This window comes from Macaca nemestrina, chromosome 13 (genome assembly GCF_043159975.1).
Source record: "Macaca nemestrina isolate mMacNem1 chromosome 13, mMacNem.hap1, whole genome shotgun sequence".
NCBI lineage: Eukaryota > Metazoa > Chordata > Mammalia > Primates > Cercopithecidae > Macaca > Macaca nemestrina.
Genome location: NC_092137.1, coordinates 835,951 through 851,885, shown reverse-complemented (window position 1 = coordinate 851,885; position 15,935 = coordinate 835,951). Strand labels below are relative to the sequence as shown.

Genomic DNA, 15,935 nt, shown 5'->3' with positions numbered 1-15,935 from the left:
CACACACAGGTAGGTATATACACACATGCACACACGTACAGACATACACAAGTACTCCCGCACACATGTACACAGATACACACATGCACTACACCCCTGTACACATAGGTATATACACACAGGCACATACAGGTACAGACATGCACAAGCATTCCCCCACATAGGTACACATATACACATATGCACTACACCCCTGCACACATGCACACACAGGCATATACACAATGCACACACATGTACACACATGCATACACAGGTACAGACATGCATAAACCCTCCCACACACATATACACACAGGCATACACATGTGCACTACACCCCTGCACACATGCACACACATGTACAGACATGCACACAAGCACACACAGGTATATACACACAGGCACAAGCACTCCCACACACATGTACGCATGTGCACACACATACATACACACACTACACCCCTGCACACATGCACACATAGATATATACACCGGGGGAGGGGCTGGGGGCCAGACTGTCCAGCAGGGGTTTGTGGGCTCCCGGAGTGAGCCCTGGAATTGGACCCAGGCGGTCTGAGCTCATGCTTTGAGTTGACCCCGCAGGACTGAGAGCAGCTGGACCCTGCCTTCTCTGGCCCTAAAGACAAAAGTGTTTCTACCATGAGATCATTGTGAGATACAAATAATACGGTGAGTGTTCCTTAACTCGCATAGAGCATTTTGGTTCCTAAGAACAAGAGCTAGCCGTTGCTGGCGGTCACTGTGCTGCTTGTGGGGTCACGCTTTTCACCCCAGCACCCTCAGGAGATGGGCATGATGTCTCCCCACTTACTGGACAGAAAACTGAGGCATGCAGAAGAAATGTCACTGCTCAAAGGTCTATGATTAATAAAGTGGCAAATCAATCCTTAAATCCATGTGGATGTGCATTCCCAATGCCCATGTTCTTATTCTTAGCATAACCTAAAAAATGAGAGCTTATAATAAAGCACATAAAATTTTAAACTTAGATGGCAGCTGAGCGTCTTTGGAAAACATACAAGTAATTACTGGAAGCAATCACATAAACATAGAAATTATAGTGTTAAAATTCTCCAGAGAATCCCCTTGACACCAAGGCTGGCACCTGTCCTGTTGAGGCTCTTGGAACACGTCGATGGTTATATTTTTGTTACGACTTTCACTTTATGGTTACCGATGTACACGAAAGAACGGGTTTCATTCCTTGAGACAATGAGATTAGCCTTGTTATTCTAACATTATATCCCCGTTATGATGCCATCCTAAACTAGATCTGGAAATTGTTTCTTCATTATTTACAGAGACACATTTCCCCAGCTATTTGAAACTGCAACCGAAACTTCTTAGTGCCTTCAGCAACTTCTATCTCGGTACTTGGTGAGGACGGGGAGGTTACGACAACTTTTCTGTTCCTACTCATTTACTCAAAAGCCAATATTCACAATTTATTTACAGGATCATGGAAAGCTCTTGGTCAACATAACAGGGAACAGACAGAAGGTGAACTGAACCCATGAAATCTGAAAGTTCATCAGAAAAGACTCACTGGACAAATAAGTAAAACAAACAAACAAAATACTGCAAACCTCAGCTCAACATGATGAAAGGCAGGAGAGTAACCCCGGGAGCTGCCACCCACAAGGAAGCATCTCCTTCTCGGTCAACTCCCAACCATCCTGCATCAGCCACAATCATACCTACAAACTCACACGACCTGAGATCTGCCTCTAAATGGTTCGTCAGCATCAAATAGTTATTCTTGAGGGATCCATTCAAAGTCCTGGGCCTCCCTGACACCCACGCCCCAAGCCGGTTCTCCTCAGAGGCGGAACCACACCCAGGTGAGGCCTGAACACCCGGCCCGTGATATGTTGCACCTTCCAAGCCAGGAAAATCCCACCCGAGGTGCAAACGCCCTTCCTTCCTCTGTGAACCATTCTGAACTCCAGATTGAGCCACGTGTCTCCTCCCTATGGGCGGAGCCCTGCGCAAAATGCAATAGAAGAAAGCTCACAGAACTACTAAAGAAAGGCTTTAAGAGACAAGCAGAGAGATCACAAAGGATCCTCTTATTTAAGCATTCATTGCTGTTTATTATACTTTTTTTGGGATTTTACAGAATTTAAAAACAAAGCAAAACATGGACTTAAGTATAACCAGTGCGGATGAAACAACTAACACCAATCACGCAAGTGACTGTGAATCGAGCCTCTGGCATTTCAGGGCTCACAGACGTTTCAACTTGAATAAATTCAGACCTAGCCACACCCTCCACCACGCCTGTGCCCCAGGCCAGAGCTCACATCCCAGTGACCCGCTGGTCCATCTGCTGTAATCTAAAAGTGCCCATAGCTCCCCTTTACTTTGTTTTAAAGCATTCTCATCCACTCCAGCAGCAAACTTTCCCAACTCTTCTTCCCAGATGCTTCACAAATACATCCTTACTGGTCCACTGCCCCAATCCAAGCTCAGGAGACCCATTTCCTCCCTGGACTGCCACACTCTCTTTCTCTCTGTCCTCCCTATTTCCACGATTAGCCCCTGTAACCCAAAGCAACAGCAATGATTTTCAAGCATGGACCAATTCATGATTCATCCACGCAATCTCCAGAGAAAGCTCCATTTTTCTGTTATCTGTGGCTGGTTTGTGGTCAAGCCTGACTCCTGCCTCCACTTCCCTATCTCAGCCCCTCCCTGGCCTCACTGCCTCCTCCAGCGCCCACGTGCTCTGAGCTTGTCCATGCTTCCAGCTCATTGTTCACCTGTGTTTTGGCGTGTCTGTAGCTTCTCAGCTTTTCTCAGTTAAACATGTGGCTTTGCAGAGACCTGACTGCCCTATCCAAAAGGACCCACGTTCTCACCCACTCCAGCTCTCTTCTTCTGCATAAGATTTATTCCAATTTTAAACAACTTTATCTTCATCATTAGTTTCTGTTTTGATCTATCTCTTCTGACAGGCTGCATGCTTAATGAGAATACAGTGTTTACTTTTGTAAACAGAGGTCCTGGCCCAGAACAGGCTAACAGATATTCATCAAATGAAAGCAAGAGTCAGGCCTCATTCACTAAGCTAAAAGGAAATGTATAAAACAAACCAGAATAAAGTGGAAGGAATCACTCTATCCAATTTCAAAATTTATTATATTGTTGCAGAAATAAAAATTGTGCAGCACTGTGGCAGGATAGACACATAGGCCAATTGGACATCTATAGGCAAAAAAAAAAAAAAGAAAAAAAAAAAGAAAAGAAAAGAAAAAGGAGAGAAAGAAGATCAACCTAAACCCCACACCTAATATATCGACTCTAAATGGATCAAGACTTACATTTAAACCTGAAAGCCATACAGCCTTTTAAAAACAACACAGGAGAGAATCTCTGGGATGTGGGTCCTGGGCAGAGTCCTTAGACTTGACACCAGAAGCAGGATTCCTAAGACAAGAAATTGATGAACTGCATCTCCTCAAAATTGAACATTTTGCTCTGTAAAAGCCCATATGAAGAGGATTAAAAGACAGGATACAGACTGGGAGAAAATATATTTGCAAAGAACAAAAAAAGGAGCAGAACTTTGACATAGAAAGAATTCTCACAACTCAGCAGTTTAGAAAAATTCAATCAGAAACTGGGAAAAAAGCATCAATAGACATTTCACTGAGAAGGATACACAGATGCCAAGGAGGGTGTGGAAAGATGCCCCAATCCTCAGCCTTTAGGAGATCAGATCAAATGCGCAAAAAGCTGTGGCCACACACCTATCAGAGTGGCTAAAATTAAAAACATAAGATAGTGACAACATAGAACACTGGTGAGGATGCAGAGACACTGGAGAACTCAGAGCAGGTTGGGGGAGGCGAAGTTGCGGAACCACGCTGGAAAGCACGCAGTAATGATACATCCCAGCTAGTGCATCTGGGAGCATTTGTCCTGAAGAAATGAAGACTCAAGTTTCCAAAAAAGCCTGTAGAATCTCTGGGGAAATGTCCTCACAGGCAGAAAACGTACAACGTCTTTATCTTTGTATCATCAGTATGGAGACCAATGCCTTGAAGTGGCGTCTGTGTAAATGCTGGCTACGTGAAAGGCTCGTTTACAAGTAACAAGGAACATGGGTGAAAGCCCTGAGGACCTGGAGGTGCGGAGTGCTTCTGGTTTAATCCTCACAGCACCCTGGAAAGCTACTCACAGTCAAGTTTATGATAAAAATGAGGCCATTTGGGGTAAAATAAAGCACCTTGCCTAATGCGACATAGTGACCATCTGCTCTGGAGTGAGCGGCTGGTCAGTGCAGCACTGACGCACCATCTCTTCCCAGCCCAGCACTCAGCCTCCGCACCAGGAGGTCCTCAGAAGGGAGGAAGGCAAATAGAAAGCAAGTGGTTCACTGGAAGGAAAGTAAGTTATAAACAAGGGCAAACAAAGTGCTCAGACGTGCGTAATTTCGGCGCAAGGCTTAGGGTGAGGCATGATGTTTCCCCACTGGGTTCGAAGAAGCAGCACTCCCTGGTTCCTCACTCACATCCTTCATTCTGATAAGGCAGAGTCCCTTCCCTGTGCTGCCGACTGCTCAATTTAGGAAGATCTCTTCCTTGACTTAGGAAGCTGTCAGTGCACACAAAGCAATCTTGTCTACTCCTGTGAATATGCCCAAAAGAACAGTGTGAGAAATAATGGGATCCTGATTATATGCTTTTTGGTAGATGGTGACACATAAATACAAAATCAGTTCCCATTTGCACCTGCCTGTAGAATATATCCCTTCACTGGGATCTGTTCTTCATCAGTACCTAAGTTATTTAAGTAGGAATATACTGCTACATATTGTTGATAATTTCTTATTGTTAAAGCTTAAATAGATATTTTTCTTAGTATAATAGTAATACCTGTGTTGTGGAAAATGTACAAGCACTGAGAAGCAAAAGGAATATGACAGTTATCTTACAATCTTCAGAAACTTACTTTGTCTATATTTTGGTATAAGTTTGTCCAGCAATTTCATTTTTTTTTTTTTTTTTTTTTTTTTTTTGAGACAGAGTCTTGCTCTGTCTCCCAGGCTGGAGTGCGGTGGTGCGATCTCGGCTCACTGCAAGCTCCGCCTCCCAGCTTCATGCCATTCTCCTGCCTCAGCCTCCCGAGTAGCTGGGACTACAAGTGCTCACAACCACGCCCAGTGAATTTTTTGTATTTTTAGTAGAGACGGGGTTTCACCATGTTAGTCAGGATGGTTTCGATCTCCTGACCTAGTGATCCATCCACTTCGGCCTCCCAAAGTGCTGGGATTACAGGCGTGAGCCACCGCGCCCGGACTGTCCAGGAATTTCAAATGCTGCACAGGGTCGTTTGGGCTGACTGAGCTGTAGTCGAGACGCCTTTGGTGCATACAACACCTCTAAGCACCTTCTCCCAGGCTCCATTTACATTTGCTAATATTCATGGGCACCTTCCTTGTCCATGAGGAGGAGAAAGGAGTGTGTATATGTGTGCACAAGCACAATGTGGGAGAGGTTTATGTCTAAAGCTTTGAAGAAAAGTGGATAATTTGGTGTTTTTTATGGAAGTTCAAGTCTGAGAGTCTGCAGTTAAAGAAAGAGCTGGAAACCTAGGTGAGTTTACCAGAAAAGCCCTGTGCAAAATGCAATAGAAGAAAGCTCACAGAACTATTAAAGAAAGGCTTTAAGAGACAAGCAGAGAGATCTCAAAGGAGATGATACAGTAGAACATGCCAGGAATTGACCCCTCCACAAAAACACAACAAACAGCAGTGCCCCAAAATACAGGAAGCATTTGGCAGGATTGTAAGAGGAAACAGAGAGTTCTGTCATAACAGTTGAAAACTCCAGTACCTCACTTTCAATTATAAATAAGACATTTAGGCAGAAGATTAATAAAGAAATAGGGGAGCTAAACAACAGTATAAACCAAATAGACCTAGCAAACACTGACAGAGCACTCCACCACCAGTGGCAAACACTGACAGAGCACTCCACCACCAGTGGCAAACACTGACAGAGCACTCCACCACCAGTGGCAAACACTGACAGAGCACTCCACCACCACCAGCAACTTATATATTCTTCTTAAGGACACATGAGACATTCTCCAGGAAAGACCACATGAGAAAATACTTTGAGACTAACAAAAATGAAAACATGACATACGAAAGCTTAGGTGATGCAGCCAAAGCAGCACTCAGAGGAAAATTTATAGCTGTCCATACCTGCACCATAAAAGAGGACCTCAGATTCATAATCTACCTTTACACTGTGAAGAACTAAAAAACCAAGAGAAAACTAAATGCAAAGCTAGCATATAGAAGAAAATAATGTTTAGAGCATAAACGAAATAATAACAGAACAAAAATAATAGAATCAATGAAAACATAAGTTTATTATTTGAAAAGATCAATGAAATTGGCAATCTTTAGCAGGATTATGGCAAATAGAAGAAAAACTACAACTTAGAAAAAAAAAAGTGGAGGTATTTCTACTGACTTTTCACAAATAAGAAAGATTACAGGAGAAAACTGTAAAGAATTACATGCAAACAAATTAGATAATATTAGTAGAATGGGCAATTCATAGAAGCACATAAATTACAAAAACTGACTCAATAAGAAACACATCTGAAGAGCCTTATAACAAATAAAGTGACCGAATCAACAATAAAAACCTACAAAGTAAAAGTCTCAGACCAGCTGACTTCACTGGTGAATTCCACCACTCAGAAGAGAGTTAACACCAATCCTACTCAAACTCTTCCAAAGAGTCGAGGAGACGAGAACACCTCCTGAGACACTCCACATGGCCAGCACGGCCCTGGCAGTGAACAGTCTCTTCAACAGATACTGCTGGAACACCCAGATATCCACATGCAGAAGAATGACAGCAGACCCGTATCTCATACCTTCTACCAGAACAACTCAAAATGGATCAAAGACATGAAATAAGAGGTAAAAACATAAAGGCTTAGAAAAAAAAACAGAGATATTGGATAATATCTTACTGTCTTAGACATGATGCCCAAAGCACAGGCAAAAAAACCCAAACAATCAAATACAAATTTATCAAAACTAAAACCTTTTTGGTTTTTGCATCAAAGGACACCATTAGTAAAGTGAAAAGACAACCCACAGAATAGGAGAAAATGCTTGCAGACTGTGTATTTGAAGAGGGTCTAGTGTTCAAAATATCTAAAAACACTCCTGCAACTAAAAAATAAAAAGGCAAACAACCCAATTAACAAATGGGCCAAGGACTTGAACAGACTTTTCTCTGAAGAAGATATACAAACAGCCAACAAGAATATGAAAATATGTTCAATGTTATGGTTATTAAGGAAATGCCAATCAAAACCACAATGAGACACCTTTTTACAAACACCAGGGTGGCAATAACAGTAATTATAATTATAATAATAAAAGTGAGGCCAGCCACAGTGGCTTACAGCCCAGCTGCAGTGGTTCATACCTGTAATCCCAGCATTTTGGGAGGCCGAGGCAGGCAGATCACTTGAGGTCAGATACAACACTAGCCTGGCCAACATGGCAAAACTCTGTCTCTACTAAAAATACAGGAAAAAAAAAATTAGCTGGGCACGGTGCACTGAGATCACACCACTGCACTCCAGCCTGGATGACAGAGTGAGACTCCATCTTAAGAAACTAATAAATAAGGCCGGGTGCAGTGACTCACGCCTGTAATCCCAGCACTTTGGGAGGCTGAGGCGGGCGGATCACAAGGTCAGGAGATCAAGACCATCCTGGCTAACATGCTAAAACCCTGGCTCTACTAAAAATACAAAAAAATTAGCCGGGCGAGGTGGCGGGTGCCTATAGTCCCAGCTGCTGGGGAGGCTGAGTCAGGAGAATGGCGTGAACCTGGGAGGTGGAGCTTGCGGCGAGCCAAGATCGCACCACTGCACTCCAGCCTGGGTGACAGAGGGAGACTCCATCTCAAAAATAATAATAATAATAAATAAAATAATAATAAAAGTGTTGATGAGAAATAGGAGCCCTCATATCTCACTGATTAGAATGAAAAGTGACTCAGAGACTGGTAAACAGCGAGGTGGTTCTTCAAAAAGTTAAACACAGAATTCCCATGTGACACAGCAGTCCCACTTCTAGGTATTTCTCTTAGATATCTGAGAGAAATGAAAATATATCTGCACAGAAAAATGTACCCAATTTATAGCCACGTTATTTATCATATCCAAATGGTAAAAGAACCCACACATTCGTTAGTGGATGCATGAATGAATAATTAAGATACATGTGTAAAAAGGAATATTGTTCAGTTATAAAAAGATTTAAATAGTATACCTGCCACAGAGTAAATGAACATCAGAAACATGGCAAATGAGATCAGACACATACCATTTGATGCTTTGCATATCTGCAGAGATGGAAAGCAGATTAGTGCCGAGTCTGGAGGAGGCGAATGGAGTCACGGGTCCAGGGTGTGCTGGGGTGATCGTGAACCTCGAGAGAGATGGTGGCTGTAGGACATTGTGAATGTACCAGATGCCACCGCAATGGACACTGTAAAGTGGATAATTTTGTCTTCTATGAATTCAATTTCAATTAAAAAAGAAAAAGAAGTGGCAAATGGTGAAAATAATTTTCTGTGAGAAAAAGAAATTGATGAATGTTACAAAGGCTCTGACCTTTTCAAAAATAAGAATTGTAGAATGAATCAGTGCTTTCAGTTATGTAAATGTATACATGGTTTAAAAGTAAACATTTCAAGATTAACCATCTAAAACAGAGAGACGAGGACGGAGACGCAGGACACAGGTTTGGGGAGAAGACCCTTCTTCCCACGTGGTGGACTGAGCAAGTCTTTGATGTGTGGACACCGGACACTCCCGTGGCAGCTTCTCAGTCTCCATATTCTCTGGTAGAGCAGCAGCATCTGTGAATTTTCACAAAGTGGAGCTCCGGAGAGAGACCAGGCAAATGGGAACTGGGGAGGAAAAACCGAAAGGCAGAGACGCTCAGTGACCTCTGGGGCAGGTGGGCAGTGGCCTCATCTGACACCAACCCCCAGGGATGCACCCAACAGGACTTGGGGAGCTCGGCGTCGGTAAACTCTGGCTGTCAGATCGGTGGCCACTAGAACTACAAATGCTTGTTCATTAGGAACAAGTGTCCCAAGTGGGACTTTCTCAGGTGAGAGAAACGCTCTGTGTCTTGATGGGAATGCGGGTTCCTCGGTGGCCACATTGCCAAAGTCACTGGGTCACGCACAGAAGCACTGAGCATCTCACTGCGTGTAAATTCTGTCTCCACAACTGAACAAGGGCTGAACACCAGTCACCTGCTTTGTGCAGGGGAGTGAGTTAGAGATTCTGAAGCCATCTTGCTTAACACGTGGGAAGTATCTTGAGGAGAGTGGTCTGTCTATGATTGCCCGGGAGGGCACGGACATGCATGGACTACGTTACTTCGGAGAAGTTTCAGCCTCCTAAACACGTATCATCTGGCTCTGCCCGCTGAGAGGGCCCAGGAGCAACGAGCTCACCCAGGGTCCAGAGCTTGGTTTCCAAATCTCATTCTCCACTGACGAGAACCAGCGTCCCTGGAGAAAGAGCTGAGTCCAAGACCAAGGCCGGGGAGCCTCAATGCCTCAGAGAGCGAGGAAGTCTTCAGAGAACGCTGGTGCATGTTCAGAGATGCTTAAGCAGCTCAGAGAGGCTCCCACCAGCCAGAGCTGGGAGCGTTTTACAGCCAAACTGAGTGACCCTGTAAAGTATTGATAATTAACATGATAAAAATCCATGAGTTTAGACTGGCGTGGTAGCACCGCAGAGGCCAGAGGATCCCCTGAGCCCAGGAGTTTGACGCCAGCCTGGGCACCCAGCCAGACCTGTCGCTGCAAAAAGGAAAAACAAAAAAGACTCTATAAGTCTATACTGATATGATTGAAACAAATAAATAAATGGTGTTAATGAGTGACTGATTAAATAAATGAAAAGGAAAAGTTTTCACTAACAGCAGAATGATAGCAAATAAATATAGAAGGAATGGGTGGTGAGTTTAGAAAATCGTGAATGAAGAGAAACTGGACAAAAAGTATCTTCCCACAAGTTACTTACTTATTAGTTACAAAAGGAAATGTTCTAACTTTGGTGGAGAAAACTGACCAACAGCCCCTTGACCACGTGATCAAAGTCAGCCTCAGCATGGAGGCAGGACGGCCTCGTCTGCACGGGGTATTAACAGGAAGCCTGGAGAGGCCACGGGGGCTTCGGCAGTGCTGCTGCTGCACAGACTACACCTGGATGGGACGTTGAGGAGGCATCAGACAAACCCAGACTGAGGGGGCTGGAAGAAATCACTGGGCTGAACTCGGAGTGTGTCAAGGTAAGAGAGATAAAGACCTCCCGAGGAGCTGCTCCGCGTGAGAGAGGACGGCAGGTGCGACCACACGTGCAGCAGGTGACCCTGCCCCAGGTCTTGTTCCAGGACTCTGAAAAGAGAAGCTGTCAAGGATATTGTTGTGTATTAATAAATTGTGCACTAGATAATATAGTACTTAATTTAGTATATAGATAGTGGATTAGATCATAGTATTGCATTACAATTATATTTCCCAATAGTGATAGCTGTGCTTAGGTTGTCAGGAAATACACAATGAAGTATTTAAAAATTAAAGAACCACTATGTCCACAACTTAGTCTCAAATGGATCAGAAAAAGATAGATAGATAGATGATAGATAGATGATTGGTAGATAGATCATTAGATAGATGATAGCTAGATAGATGGTAAGATAGATGATCAGATAGGTAGATAGATGATAGATAGATAGATAGATAGATAGATAGATAGATAGATAGATAGATGATAGATGATAGACAGATAGATGATCAATAGATGATAGATAGATAAATAGATAATTAGATAGATGATTAGATAGATAGATGATAGACAGATAATGTGATGGGGCAAAATGTACCAGTTGGTGTGTCTGGGTAACACATTGCCGACAGTTTTAAAAATTATTCTTATAACATTTCCATAAGTTTGATATATCAAAATTTCAGAAATACAAATAATTGCATCCTCCAAAAATGGTGACAATAAATGAAGGAATGAGTAAGTCGAACTTGATTAAAAGCTTACTTTTATTCATGAAAAGACATACGAGAGCAAGAAAGCAAGGCGATGTCTGTGTGCATGCGTGTTACAAAAGAGATGTCCATGTAGCTCATAAATATATAAGCAGCTTTGCACCATCCATGGGCATAGAAAGTGGTGCAACCACTTTGGAAAAGTGTTTGGTGATATCTACAACAGAGAAGCACGTACACACACACACACACAGAGTTGTGAGTTAGCAATTCCATTACTCCCAGTATAAATGACTGCTATGCCCACCAAAATACAGACACAAAAATGTTTATAGCAATTTTATTGATAAGAGCTAAAAAACTAGAAAGAATCTAAATGTTCAGCTGTAGTTAAATGGATAAATATGTTGCACAGTGGAATACTATGTTGCAACAGAAAATATAATAAACTGATTACCCTGCAAAAATATGAATCTCACAGCTATAATGTTCCTTGACAGAAGCCAGAAGCAGGATAATACATATGATAACAAAGATCTATATTCATATGAAATTCAAAATAGAAGTGAAATGAATCTTCAGAACAGGTTGTGGTGATGTTTGCTCCCAGGGCTGCTGGCCAGGAGGGAGCAGGGATCAGCCTTTGTGGTATGTGTGTTCAATGCCTATACCCGGGTAGTGTGCACACAGTTGTATATATGGGGAAAGCCCACTGAGCTTCATGTTTGAGATTTGTGGTCATTGCTTTATGTAGATCATACTTCAATATATAGAATACTAAAAATAACAAGACATCCTTCATGTATTGCCATAGAATGGTGACATATACAATTAGGGCACGAGAACTATGTTTCATCAAGTTTTCATATTTCTCTCATCATGATACATAATGATTTCAAAGTATTCCATTTTATGCATATGCCATAACACTTTTGATAATTGCCTGTTCTTGAATATTTAGGTTATTTCTAATATTTCATTCCAATATTTTTCTCTAAATACTCGATCAATTGTCACCTCTGTTACAAAATCTCACCGTGCATGCTTTTTTCTTTTTTTTTGAGGCAAGATCTCACTCTGTCAGCCAGGCTGGAGTGCAGTGGTGTGATCACAACTCACTGCAGCCTCGACCCCCTGGATTCAAGCGATCCTCCTGCCTCAGCCTCCTGAGAAGCTGGGACGAGAGGTGAACGCCACCATGCCTGCCTAATTTTTTCTTAGTTTTTGTAAAAACAGGGTCTCGTTATGTTGCTTAGTTGGCATGCTTATTCTTTTGGTAGAGTGCCCAGTTGTTAAATTGCTGGGTACATGGTGGGAACCGTGCTGAAGCTTTTCTAATGCATTCAAAATGTCTTCTGTCAACATTGTGTGCTAATTTATGTTCCAGCATGACAGCCCCTGAAGCATTCTGATTATGGAGACGCTGTTCCTCTCTCCCCAGCACAAGCTCTTTTCGTCTTCCACTTTCCAGTTTCCAGTATCACATGTGGGTCACTTACTTGGCCCACCCACATTGGTATTAATAATGGAGTTATGTCCCCCACTTTTCCTAATGGGCTCATATTTAATGTCCAACCATGCGGATAATATTCACCAGCTGACACCCGGGGGGTTGATGTTGACGCCTCTTCTTTCTCTTCCTCCTCCTCCTCCTCCTCCTCCTCCTCCTCCTCCTCCTCCTCTTCTTTGTCTTGCCCCTTCGTATTGTTATGGCAAAATAATATTCAAGGCAGTATGACCTTGTGACATAACCAATGTAATAAATGAGGCTGAAAAATCCAATCTAATTTATAGATGACTAATCAATGCACACATGCTTTTCAAGCAAACATCTATAACTCTTTTCAAGGAGAAAAGCTTTTTTCGGCAAAAGACCTTTGGCAAAAATTTAATGATGTTCATATTCACTTCATTTTCCTGAAGAAATAAAGGTAACTTATATAAAGGCACAAGAATTCCCACAATATATCCCTGAGTCTACTGCTGGTAATGAATCAGTATTCTGGTAAGTCTCCAAACTTCGAAATCATAGAATAGACCAAGATTTAGGATTGCAAATAAGTTTTTCCATTGCATTTTGAAAAAAAGAAAGCTCACTTTCAAGGATTGCCTAGAAGGCCTTTGTGACAGAGCCACTGTTTAATCCCCAGCCTCATCTCGATGACCAGCGCCTGCTGCCCCTCCGCCACCCAATGCACCCACCTCAGCAGCTGCTTCAGCGTCCTGGCATGTGTCTTCTTGGGATGGTCTGCCCCTTCCACCCTCTATCCCACACCTGTCACCTCTTCGTCTGTAGAAGGAGTTATTTCAGGCCCCACCTAGAACAATGTTCTGTAGGAACCCCTTCCACCCCCAAGGCCTCCCGTCCTCCTCCCCTCATCCCCGGGGCTTGCTGACCTCTGTGTAGCTGTCCCATCCCTGTGACTGTGGCTGTTCTGTGGGGGTCCAGTCACGAAGTCAGCCTCGCTGGCCCCGCACACCGTGGCCCTTCAGAGAGCCTCCCACGGAGGAGATTTGTCTCTAAAAAGATGCGGAGAGCTCCTCCTGAAACTGCTTCTGAGCTGCCTCTAAGGAACCATGTGATCTTGATCAAAGGGCTGCCTTGGCCTCTAGAAAGGAGGGGTGTGGAACGAGGAGGCCTAAATCCCCTTCCCTGTGTCATGGTTTCCAAGAAGGATGAACAAGCTCCCTCCACACCCCAACCCTGCCACGTGTGCCCTGCACCGTACCTTGGTGTCACCACATTTGAAAGAGCGTAGATCTGCCTGCAAACGCACAGGCTTCTGCTGACGCTGCCCTAAAAGTGATCACAGCGGCAGTCCCCACACGATCCGCCGGCCCCAGCTTTCACAGCTTCAGCACTTGACCACTTCACGGGGGATCCCATTAAGCTGTTGCTACATGATAGACACCCAATGTATTTTTACCAAATGAGTCAATTTGAATAATCTAGACTTGAGGTTAAATGAAAGCACAGAAAGGGTCAAGAATTATTAAAAGGACAGTTAACAAATGTTATAGAAATTCACCGTTCAAGGAACGAGGGGTGGGAGAAAAGGTGCATAATCCTTGCAAGCCTTTTTAGTACTGAAAGACAAGAAAGCTAAAGTGAAGTGGTCCTCCACCATCTAGTGGCCGGGCTCGGTAACAGGGAAACTCCACTCAGTCCCCACAGCAAGGTGATTCTCAGGGAAATCATCGGGTTCCTGAATCCCACGAGTAATCAGTGAGGGCTAGGTTATTTTTCTAATTATTGATTATTACAATAGTAACAAAAACTAGTTAATAGAGAATAAATCTAAGTAAGTTGAAAAGATACAAACAAACGATTAAAATTATGTATTTCTTAATCGTGTTTTGAAATAAAAGCTAAAATAAAATCACATGACCATTGTTCCCTATGGATTAATAGTTTATAATATATTTTACTCGGCTCACAAATGTGCCAACCAAGACCCACGAAGGCCAGAAGCTTTGCCTGAAGCCACACAGGAGCTTAAGGAACTCACACGGGGTCAAGTAAAAAAGCAGTGGTGCTGGGATTCAAAGCCAGAATTACACAACTCACACCACCAACTCAGGCGTTTGATGTAATAAGAGACAAGGTTACGTTGAGTTTATTTATTATGCTTCATATGCTTCCAGCTGCATCTGAAAGGTGAGGGTGTATGGGATGGAAGCACATCTGGTGGGTGGACATGAGGACCACAGCAGCTGCATCTGGAAGATGAGTGTGCCTGAGATGGAAGATCTGGTGAGTGGACATGAGCATCCCGGGTATACTGAGTAAACTCAGCCAAGGATGCATTGCAGGAGGTGAGGAAGCTGACTGTGGTTTGGATGTCATTTGCTGTCTCCACCAAATTCCATGTGAAACGTGATCCTCGGTGTGTTGGTGTTTGGAGGTGGCGCCTAGTGGGAGGTGTTTACATCCTGGTGGGAGGTGTTCACGTCCTGGGACTGAATCCCTCTTTGTGAGGTAGTGAGTGTGGTTTCACTCTCAGAGACTGGACTGGACTGGCTCCCGCTGGAGCTGTTGCAATAAGGTGAAGTTTCTTCTGCTGCTTGGTCCTCTCCGCATCTGTTCTCTTCTCTGACCTTCTCCACCAGGTTACCCAGCTCAGAAGCCCTCGCAGGGAGCAAAGACCAGGCCCTTGAACTTCTCAACCTACAGAACAGTGAGCTAAATATATATTTTTTCTTATAAATTACCCAGTCTCAGGTAATTCTCTTAGCCACTCAACAGGGACAAGGCTGTGTGGGAGATGGAACACACCTGACGGGCCTGCCTCTGTGACAGAGTGAGGCTTGGGCAGCTCGGGCTACCTGCACAACCGTGCAACCAGGGTCCCTTTGAGCATGCAGGCAGGCCCTGGGGATGAAGTGTTAAAAGAGACCAACGACCTGTCTTTGGCCTTGAACAATTTCGCACCCTGGGTCTCATTTCTTCTCTACAAATTCCCCTGGTACTGTGTTCATTTACTGCCTGCGCCGTGCTCCTCCAATCATTAAACCACTACCTAGCTGGTTTCCCCTAAGCAATCTGGGGTTTATTCTCAGCTTTGCAGAATCATTGATGTCCGCCAATGCTTCTGGTTCTCCTTCTTCTGGGCACCTGTTAAAACTGCACTCTTCTGCCCCCTTGAGGTTGTACAAGGGCGTGTGACTTGCCTTAGTGAAAAGTGAACTCTGTCATGGCTGGGAAGAAACCAGCAAGAGTGGAGTTCTTTGTCTCATCAAGACACCAGACACGTTCTAGACCTTTGCAGTCCAGTATGGGAGAAACCAGCCACATGTGGCTATTTAACTTTAAATTAATTAAAATGAAATAGAATTAAACATTCTGTTTCTCGGTTGTATTTG

The 15,935-nt window shown here is 43.6% G+C and overlaps 1 long non-coding RNA gene across 8 annotated transcripts in view; it reads left to right on the top strand.

The window, feature by feature from the left end:
* Positions 1 to 15,935, top strand: part of LOC105497550 (uncharacterized) — a 61,200-nt gene that overhangs the window by 18,096 nt on the left and 27,169 nt on the right. For 6 of the 8 annotated variants that reach the window (XR_011611365.1, XR_011611368.1, XR_011611366.1 and 3 more), the window contains exons 2-3: positions 1,459 to 4,395; positions 14,718 to 15,250. This is a non-coding gene — a long non-coding RNA (uncharacterized lncRNA). The remainder of the gene's footprint in view (positions 1 to 1,458; positions 4,396 to 14,717; positions 15,251 to 15,935) is intronic. The other 2 variants (XR_011611364.1, XR_011611363.1) reach the window with 2 other exon arrangements.